Source organism: Sinocyclocheilus anshuiensis, unplaced genomic scaffold (assembly GCF_001515605.1).
Source record: "Sinocyclocheilus anshuiensis isolate Anshui unplaced genomic scaffold, SAMN03320099.WGS_v1.1 scaffold539, whole genome shotgun sequence".
NCBI classification, from domain to species: domain Eukaryota; kingdom Metazoa; phylum Chordata; class Actinopteri; order Cypriniformes; family Cyprinidae; genus Sinocyclocheilus; species Sinocyclocheilus anshuiensis.
In genome coordinates this window covers 114458-125425 of record NW_015549612.1, presented here as the reverse complement: position 1 = coordinate 125425, position 10968 = coordinate 114458, and the positions used below count along the sequence as shown (strand labels likewise).

The window sequence follows — 10968 nt, the reverse complement described above, 5'->3', positions numbered from 1 at the left end:
TTTTGGTTTTGATATTCTAATATAATCAACCATCCTGTGTACTGCAGTCGCCTGTTTAGACAAACGCCATTAAATAGACTCAAGAACAGTTCTACTTTGATTATACAGTTAAAACATTCTGCACATTCTCACAGATGTGTCTATCTCTCAAATCTATCACCCACCGCCAAGTCATCTAGATAATAATGGGAACGCCCGATTTCTCCTTTCAGTCGAGACAAAATCATTGATTTTCTTTGTCAAGATACACAGAAAATAATATAGATAAAAAGCAGGTTTTTTGCAAAGAACATGGGCCAGATGCTTGATAACAGCAAATGGAGTGGAAAATGGTTCAATAAAAATAAATACAAACTGATGAATGACTATGAGGCTGAAGGGATGAAACATTCAGAGACATGAAATGATAAATCAATAATCACACAAAACCTTGCAATTCAACTGCAACAATATCTTTTAGAACATCATTTCCCTTGGAAATACATACAAACATACATTTAGAAGAAGAAAGTGCAAAAATGCATTTTTGAACCTTCACATTGTTGAATTTCCAAAAGCTTGTAACACTCCAAAGAGAAAGAAAAAATTGAAATCGCATCATATGACCCCTTTAAGCAATTGCACCCAAAAACCTACAGTAATTCCTCTAAAATGACATAAACCATAAATATCAAGTATGAAGTAATGTGACAGCTCTATATTTGATATTAGTAAGTAGGTGAATAATAAAAACTGATCTTCAATCCAGCAATGTAAACCCTCAGGCTGAGATTTAAATTTTCCCGACCAACAACGTTTTTTTAAAAGGCTGTGACTGTCCGCTCTGGCCAACGGCTTCAGTCTAAAATGTATGATTGAGGTATTTCAGCACTGGCACTTACATAAATGCTCACAGGAGAGTTCATGAGAAAAATACTATGAACTTCACTGGGGAGAGAGACGAAGAGAGAGAACAACAGAAACACAAAGACAAAGAGAGAGAGAAATTAAATGTAAGAACGGAAATACAAAGCTACAGAACTTGAACGAATGGAACCAGATGGAACCGGAACTAAAGACTTTTCTTCAGGTTTCTTAATTTAATGAAAACAAATGAATTCTTTAAATCTGAGGCCTCAAAAAATGTCAATTTTTCAATTTTGAAAGTGCTAAATGGATGTCATAAAGACACTCACAGATAGATCATCAGATTGGCTGTGATTAAAGCTTATATGTAAAGTTTTGCTTCGTCAGGCAACGTCATTGTCACTTGGGTCTACAATTGCGATATGTTGTGCAATTTTGATGAAGTGTCTCTCCCTAAACAGGGAAAACTTCATATGGATGTTGCAGGAAGTTCTGAAAGGTACAAAACCCTTTTGAGACTTTTGACAGGAATGAAACTCTTGTTTCTGATGAATGTATTTTGAACTGGCTCTGTCACTGAGAGTGATGATGGTGATGGTGTGATAAAGGTGTTCCCTGTGACTCTCAGAGCCGCGTTTGGGCCTCTGGTATATAGATCTCGATGCTGTCAGCCCGCTCCGATGCTGAGTTTTGACGGAACGAAGCTGCGCGTTTGGCCGCCATGAGGCGCCGTCGTGCCTCCTGTCTCTGACGGTCAGGGAGATCCAAAGATTTTTCCCTCGTCATACTCTTACGCAATGTCTTCTTTGGTACTGGCGGTGGGAGCTGGATCCATGACAAATAATATACAAACAACATATGAATGTACAAATATTGGGTTAATTTTTTCATTTAAATGTGTGTCAGGTACCTTCAGCAGACTAGAAATACATTGTTTTTAATTTAATTAATAAATTATACACTACCATTACTTTCTATTTTTTAACTATTTAAATAGCATATATTTTTAAAATATATTTTAAAATGTAATTTATCCCTGTGATGGCAAAGGAAAACAGTTTTTTTTTTTTGTAATATTCTTGTGGGAACTGTGAAACATTTATTTTCAGGATTCTCTGATGAACAGAAAGTTCAAAAGAACAGATATTTTGCAGCATTATAAATGTCTTTACTGTATTAATTTCTTAATAAAATAATAATGACACCAAACTTTTGAATGGTAGTGAATATGTAAAAAATATTAATTTATTTTATGAGTACAGTCTGGAGCATCAAATTAGATTTGATGACAAATACGGCCATAAAAAATCCTTTAACTAATCAGCTCTCACCTTCTTTACAGGACTTTCAATAAGCCTCCAATCGTTGGATTTAATCTTTTGCAACTCATTGAATTTGGAGGTAACATCATCGATGGAGAGCTGCAGCAGGTCCCAGAACCCGGCCAGGTCCTGAGAGGTGGGCCGAGGCATGGCACTGGGGTCCTGCAACACAAACGAGGATTTTAAACACTACACTCTAAAAATGTACATTTATTTAAAAAATATTGTTAAATATAACCATAAATACTATGAAACTGAAAAAAATGCTACATTAAAATTGCATTTTATAAAGCATTTAAAATAGGTTTTCTTTACGTATTGGCCAAATACTTTAGTTAGAAAAATTAGTTAAAAATTGCCAGTGGACAGTGGATAGGCTGCTTGCATGCATGTGTGAACTGTACATTGTTAACTCAAATGATATATAAATAATAAACAAAAGCATTTGGAAAATACATTAATAAAATATTTTAAATGCTACCATTTCATTTATCAGTTTATTATTTATTTATACGTTTAACTTTATTTTTAACATAGATTAAAAAAAGTATTTTTAACCAGTGATTTAGCTATTTACATTTTTAGTCTTGAATTAAATTCAACCATATTTAATTTCTTCATTTTATTTTTAAGTGGCACTTCTAATCCTCCACAGGTTGCACATCTTTATAAATGTGGCCAGCTGAAGACTGTAAGAGCTTAAAGTCGACAGCTGATGTGTAACCATTTTTATTTGATGCAATAACTATATTTTTATCATTTGTTGTTATTTCATAAATCTGTATGTGGCCAGATTACCACTGTGAGTGTTTGCCATTGAACAGAGGAGTATTTTATTCATGAAGATTTGGGTTGTTTACTAAAACATTGCTCTATTGTGCATGCCACAGTACTTGGTCATTTGCGTTCTCTGCATGCCCGGCTCAGATCAGCTGATGTGCTGCTGTGTATCATATTTAATAAGTGTGACAGCAGAACAAAAGGCCATCAACTACACCACAATTACTCCAGCACAGACAACCCCTATGAAAGTGTGGCAGTGCGTCGGGGGAAGAGCTGCTGTGAGTACAACAGAGCTTAGCACAATAACATAAATAGAACACACATACTCATGCACAAACTGGCAAATGAGGTTGCTTACTAGGTTCTGCTGGCAAAGCCAATAAAATTGCTGGAATTTCTGGGACATCAGGAGCTGTGCGCTTCCTACAGCACTCCGGATCTTGCCTAGGACTAACACGCAAACAAGGAAAGAGAAATAAATATTTAATAACCACGAAAGCAATTAAACTCACACGTTTATACAGTACATATTTAACTGTCTATGCAGTTCATAATGTGTCTGTATACTCATATACCTGTGAATTTGCACACAAACATTTAGATGTTTCTGCTACAAAGCAGTATGTGAAATCATTAAAATGTCCAAATACTCAGTATTAATGTAGGTGAACAATACGGATGATGTACACTACCATTCAAAAGTTAGGGGTCGGTAAGATTTTGTTCTTCAAAGAAATTTATTTTATTCAGCAAGGATGGATTAAATTGCTCAAAAGTGACAGTAAAGTCATTTATAATGTTACAAATATTTCTATTTGTTTCTGATGATTTCTGATGTTCTTTTGAACTTTCTATTCATCAAAGAATCCTAAAAAAACAACAATAAAACAAAATAGAAACGTTTTTACAAAATGTTAACAACACAACAGTTTTCAACACTGATTTTTAATTTTTAGCACCAAAAGATTTTTGAGCACCAAATCAGAATATTAGAATGATTTCTGAAGGATCATGTGACACTGAAGACTGGTAATGGCTACTGAAAATTCAGCTTTGCACCACAGGAATAAATTATGTTGAAAAACTAGTATTTTAAATTGTATTAGCTAATATTTCACAATATTGCTGTTTCTTTCAAAAACATAAAAAAAAAATATTTCTGGCCCCAACATTTAAATGATAGTGTACTACATCTGCTGAGATTGTGAAGTGTGGACACTTTGATATCCCATATAATATATATATCAGCTCTTTTGAAGTTTAAGTGCTGTAGGTACCAAGAAACTTAATAGCCAAGTTAATGGTCTTCACAGTTCTTAAATCAGCTTAACCTAGCTTGTTGGTGTTAGCTGGTCTTGCAGTCTGATTTTATAAGCATCTGAGGTACTTTTCAGCTGGTCAGGACTAGTTGGCCGCCCAGTGAAATACAAGCTGGAAGACCAGCAAACCAGCTTTTTCAGCAACATGGCAGATGCAGTATGTAATGTGTGACTGTCAAGAAACAAGTTCTCCATCAAATTCAGTATATACTCTGAAAGTATGTGAATTTGGTCATAATCATACTCTCATAAACTCCACAACACAAGCAACTGACACTTTCATACTTCCATTTCTGTGCATTATCTCCTTCAGTCTGTCGTGCAGAGCCTCTGAGCTCTTTGCCATGGAAACCTGACAGATGTTGACAGACGTAATTGCTCACATGGCAGCACTCTCAGCGCGAGCCTCTAATAACCTGGAGCTCTGCGAGCATTTCACCGTTAATTGTGACACTTCTTTGGATTCATACCTGACACTTTGAAACCTGGAGCCAAACTCTCCACCAAACAAATATTATAATACAAAGATTTAACGGCTTGTGAAACCGGAGCTCTGTTAACTCACTTTCCTCTGACAGATCGTTCTCTTCCGCCTCTCCCTCCAGCTCTTTGCACCATCCCTCCATCTTTTTTGTCTCTGTGTGCAGCAATTGCATGAACCTCCCGAATCCGTTGGTTGGGGCGGCGTCACTGTAACCGCCACGGTGGCGACGGGTTCCCGCGGCGAGGGCTCCAGCCAGGGCTCGGGGCTGCGCTGGGGACTCGGGGGCTCCGTTGGGGTGCGGTAGTCCTCACGGTAGCTGAAGAGACCCTGGGTGCGGACGGTCCGAACGGCGCCGTACTGCGTAGGGGTGCTGGGCTCGCTGTGACGTTGGAAACCTCCTCCAAACTGAAGACCTTTGTCCTCCATTAAAGGAAAACCATCCAACTCCAGATCAGCTTGAACGGCGGCCGTGACACTGTTGGACCGCTTAAACCGGCCCTGTCTGTATGAGAGAGAAAGATCTCAAAGGAGACCAACAACATTTCACACTCAGCTGGTACTTCAGCAAATAGCATCACACAAGCCCTTCACACACAGAGATAAAACAGAGGTGCCGGGTATTTACCGTCTCTCGTCTTCCACTTGAATCCCAACAGACTGATACTCTCGAGAGCCTTTGCTTTCACACTCAGAATCAGTCGCTGTTTCCACCTGCAATGACAACACAGAGTTTTAACTGATGGTTTCTGACCATGTACATACTTCCAATACTTACATAATTACAAATTATATCATTAGCATTACAATAGCGATTTAGAAATTGTGCAGAATCGTACATATTTCTTTGTGTTACAGCATGACCTTTTTATTGTTTCAAACTCCTGTTTATTTCAAAATTTACATGTAGTGTCAGACTTTTTCACCCCTCTATAAAATATAACTTTTTTTGTTTCAAAATACTAAAACTTATTTTAAAGTTTACATCATTTTCAAGAGAGGGATAAAAGTTCAGTGTGATCTACCAGGCTGAGTATAGAGAAGAGAGAGACAAAAAATAAAAAGCACCCACACAGTGTCTAGTCCACAAGTAGCTTAATAAATAATATACAATGTGCTATTCAAATATTTCAAAAAGAGGAAGAGAAGCTCATTTTTAATAACTGCATTCATTATGTAATCTGGCCTAATAAACAAGAAGTTTTCATTATAGTTTTAGTGAAAAATTCCTTTCCAAGTACAACTTCCATGCCAAACAGTGACAAACCTCCAATGTCTACCAAGAGCCACTGAGGAAGGTTGTGGAAACTCAAGGCTGGAGTTAATAAACCATGAGAAATGCATAAAGCAAACTTTCGAGAAACTTTGTTGGAATGACTATGTTGTTTAGTCAAGTCAACTGCAGCTCTAAACAACTGCAGCATGGACATTTTAAATTTATCCTATAAACTTATGTATTTTAATAAAAAATATATCATGTATAATGATAACCCTAAACCTAACCCTATATACCTAACCCATATTGAGTCATATTTATGCAGAAATATAGAAAATTCTAAAGGGTTCACAAACTTTCAAGAAGCACTGTATACTATATATACTACATATGTTTGTGTGTGTGATGCCATCGTTGGAATAAATCACTTTTTAAAATATATTAAAATAGAAAACAGCTATTTTAAAATGTAATATCACAATATTATACTTTTACTTTATTTTTACCTTGGTGAGCATATAAGAGACTTTGCACAAAAACATTACAACGCCTTGACGAACCTAAACATTTGAATGGTGATAAATTATTTTATTTTAGATTATTAGGCTGTTATTTTTAACAATTATCACTATCAAAAGTATATGTAGCAAAGCAGTTATAATTTATTTCTGAGATGGTAAAAACGCTCAATTAGCTAAAAGACATTCTGTAATAACTCGAATAACTGTTATACTGAACTGAAGGTCATTCAGGTGTATCACAAAAGATGCCTGTCACTTAGAAGAGTCCATCACTTCTAAGAACATCAAACCATCTGAAGAAAGTGTGACTCACACAAGCGTTGAAGAAGGACAGGCTGAGCAAGGGTGACCTCAGAATCAGAGAACAAGATGATTCACATCACAGATCAGACAAATCAGCTGTCCCTGATCTATCAGTCTGACCGCTAGAACATCAAGAAGCAGAAAGGCTGAGCACAGGAATTCTGTTTGAGTGAGCCACACTGTCAGGCATGAAAGAACGAAGGCCAGGGTATGAGGTTTCTTCAGACACAAGTCAGTCCATAAGGATTACAGCTACAGTAGGCTCTGGGTTCCTTTATTGATACAAATATATAGTACCTTGGATCGCAGTACTCTAGGGAAACTGTGGTGAAAAATGTGCCACCTCATTCATTCTGTCACATTTTGCCAAATCTCAAAACTGGTGTGGTGAATGGTGGGCAGTTTATAGAGAGCAGGGGTTATCAAGCTAACAAAACAAAAAAGCACAATAAAAGCAGTTTGTATGACCTGTGCACTATATTCCAAGTCTTCTGAAGTCATGTGAGAACTTTGTGTGAGGAACAAAAACTCCAAGAAAGCCATCAAGTGGCTTCAGACGATCGACTTGGAATCCATGTTACCCTTGTCGATAAAAAAGTAAAGGTGCAATGTAACAGAAGCAGCAACAGCTCATGTCTTTCACACTGTGACGTACATCTGAGTGAAACAGGACTTGGGACTTGGTTTAATTCATCAGTAGTTGATTGAATGGATTCGATAGTTTAAAATAAGGCAGCGGCTATTTGCACTAAGTGTAAATAGCAATTAGATGCTATTTACAGTACACTAAGTGAAAATAACATTTTTTTTAGCAATAGATTTATTTATTATTATTTACACTAGTGCAAATTGCAATGGATTCTATTTACACTAAGTGAAAATAGCAGGATTTTCTGCTATTTAAATGCTTCGTTTAAAAAAAAACGCATTATTTTTCACATAATTTACCTTTATTCCACACTGCTCTGTCCCTTCTCCTATAAACGAGCTGATCATTTCCTGCTTTTATGAAGCCCCTCCCTCAGTATACACTAAGTGAAAATAGCAGGATTTTCTGCTATTTATACTTATTGCAAATAGTGGCAATTATCTGCACCTCAGTATTGTAGCACATTAAAAAACAGTATGCAATAATAATGTACTGAGTGTAAATTATAATTTCAATTCAAAATATTAAATGGATGCCACCTTTTTTCCCTACACCTACCTTAACCCTACCCGATACTTTATCAAATTTTTTATTATTTTCTTCATTTTTATTGAAAAGAAATGCCTTTCCGATGAGATATGAGATTTGAAAAAGAAGAAAAAAAGTTCAGCAAAAGTAAACAGACTTATTAAATAGACACTCCAGAAAAATAATTCAATGACATTTTAGAAAATAGATGAGTTTCCATCTCATGGCAAATATAACCAAAGTTTTTTGTTTTTTTTTGTCACTGATAATTAAATGATTTTAATTAAAACATATTGTCAACACAGATATGACAAGAAAATAACACAAGATATTAACTGAACACTAACAATACACACACACACACACACACATGTATAACGCTTCTCATAGCTATGTGAAAATAAGTGTATAATTGGAACAGTTCATTGTTTGAGCTGAGCTGGTGATCTGAATGAGAGATAAGAGAGAGAGATAGAAATGCAGAGTGTGGGCAGAGCAGGGGGACGCGAGGAACAGTATTAAGAACCGCTGCTTTAGAACATTGATTTTGAAACTTGTGAATCCATTAGAATAGTTAGAAGACAGAATTGCGATTCATATATGAATAGATTTTTTACGTGCACCTCTAGTTTTCTTCCTCTTCTCTAAAGCAGTGCAGCATGGCCTCGGTCCCTTTGTTGCATGTTCCCGGGGGTGGGGTTTGTGATGTCACAAACCCGGGAAGTAGGCCTAACTCGCTTTAATGCCTTTTTGTAGGCATTGAACTGCCAGAATTTTAAAAGGCGATATCTTCGTTTGCATTGAACTGTCAGCGCCGCAACTTTGCAGATATGGTTAATACTCAAACAGTAACATTACACACTAACTAACGTTAAAAAAGTGAAATCGCAATCAACCACCCCTTTAATTTTGTACTTTATGGCAAGCAAGATGTTGTTGTTGTTGTCAACTAAAATTAGATACTATTTTAGTAATACTTCCTAAAATGAATTAATATGAAAAAGAAATATTGACAAAAAAATCAAAGTCAATGTACATTTAAGAAAAAAAAAAAAAAGATTTACTTTCGATGTGTATCATGAAAAGCACTATACAAATAAATGTGAACTGAAAAAAAGTGAATAGTACATGGGTTTGGATAGACAAGAGGCTGAAAAAATAATGACTGAATTTTAATTTATAGACAAACTATTCTTTTACTAAACGTTAACGATAAGTCAAAGCAAAGTGAATTTTGAATATACAGAATGATTTCCAGCCAAGCTGTCCGAACACGGCTCATGAACTACAACCCCTCTGAATCTACCTAACAGGCTGCACCAAGACTTTCCCCTCTGCACAAGCTGAAAAAAGTTAAGATTAATGTGTTATTTCTGAACAAGTCTCATGCGTCATTCATACAAATAGGTAATCATGCTCCAAACTTTACCACTTTACCAAGTTTAACGCCATGGCAGCTACTACAACTTTTTTAATGGGAAGAAACAGGCTAAAACCACTATAAATTTTTCTAGTGTTTGTCCAGAACTCTATGTGGTAACACATTTGTGGAATATTCCTCCCATTAAGCTGCCAAAAAACACATAATATGTTTTTTTTTTTTATTGTTTTTGTAGCAGATTCCATTTCATCGAAAGATAGAGACTGGCTCATCTTGGCTAGCCAGTGACAGAGACCTGTGCCGTTTGTCACTAATATGCAAGAAAAACAGCTAAATAATTGCAGTCTTGAGGGCAAACATATTTTTTAATAAAAATAATGCTGCAAAATTCTGTTTCGTGGCGGGTAATAAATATTTATGGACTCGATGCACCCCCATTGGCAGTTAATTGTGTTCCCTGTGCATAACCTCTAGGGGGCAGTGTCGACAATGAATGCAGAACAGATATGCTAAAGGGCTGAGAGAGGCAAACCCATTTAACATTATTAGGACATGATCTCAACACAGATATTCACAAGGCAAAGACAGATAACTGCTGGCAAGAGACAGCACGAGGGAGGACGAAAGAGAGGAGATGGGGAAAGAGGGAGATTAAGGGAAGGAGAGAGAGGGAGAGCCCATTCAGTGAAGCCTGAGATGAATGTTAATTAATGGATTGCAGTATGATGACTCACTGGAAGCTATTTTTAGCATGACATCAAGGACTGGAGGTGTATGGGTTTGTATATACTTCTGTGTTTGGACTCCAAAATAACCTACATTGCTTTGGTTAGGTAAGATTCAGTTTGCTTGAGTGCCTGTGGGTCGGATTTATCACTAGTCAGCACTTTGTTCATGTATATTTTTTTCTCAACAGACAGACAAGAGCTCAAACCGCAGGGAAGTGGAAAGAAAAGGCAGATTTCTATTCAAGCTAGTCAACGTGGAAGTTCCCAAACAGAGCTGCAAGAAAACAGTAGGAAAAAAAAGACAATGACTGTTCGCTAACAGGTTTCCCCAAACACTTTGTCCATTTCCCACTGGTCAGCTAAATGGGTAGCCCCGCCCCCAAACCCACGCCATTGGTTGAGCCAGTGTTGCTGTTGACAGGCTGAAAGAAATGTAATAAGAGCACCTAGACTTCTCAAAGAAATGAACCTACCAATGGCTTATAGTTGTCTGCATATTAAACATGGAAAAGGTATTTTTAAAGGAAATACTTTTTTTTTTGGAAAAACACATTTATTAATATATATATATATTTACATAAACATAAATGTGCATAGTAACGCTGCTCTAACGAATTTATCAGTAAAATAGTTTAGCAACTTAAAAGCTACACAACATTTCTCACTAGTGAGGTAATAACAAAGCAGATGAACTTAAAATTTCACTATTAGGGACGCTTGCTGCCGAAATCTGTTGAGAGATGCACAAACTCAGGTAATTCATACACGCTTAATCTCTCTCTCTGTCTCTATCAACTGCATTAATAACTGCATTAGTCTGCTATCAATGGCCCAAGCCTTCGCTACTAGCTCTAAAACGATGGTTTGGAATTAGCAACAGAGGACGTGGGA

At 36.5% G+C, this 10968-nt stretch overlaps 1 pseudogene; it reads right to left on the bottom strand.

Annotated features, from left to right (window-relative positions):
- Window positions 1-1120: 1120 nt before the first annotated feature.
- The window catches only part of LOC107659229 (disks large-associated protein 2-like), a 68356-nt pseudogene continuing 58508 nt past the window's right edge, over window positions 1121-10968 (bottom strand).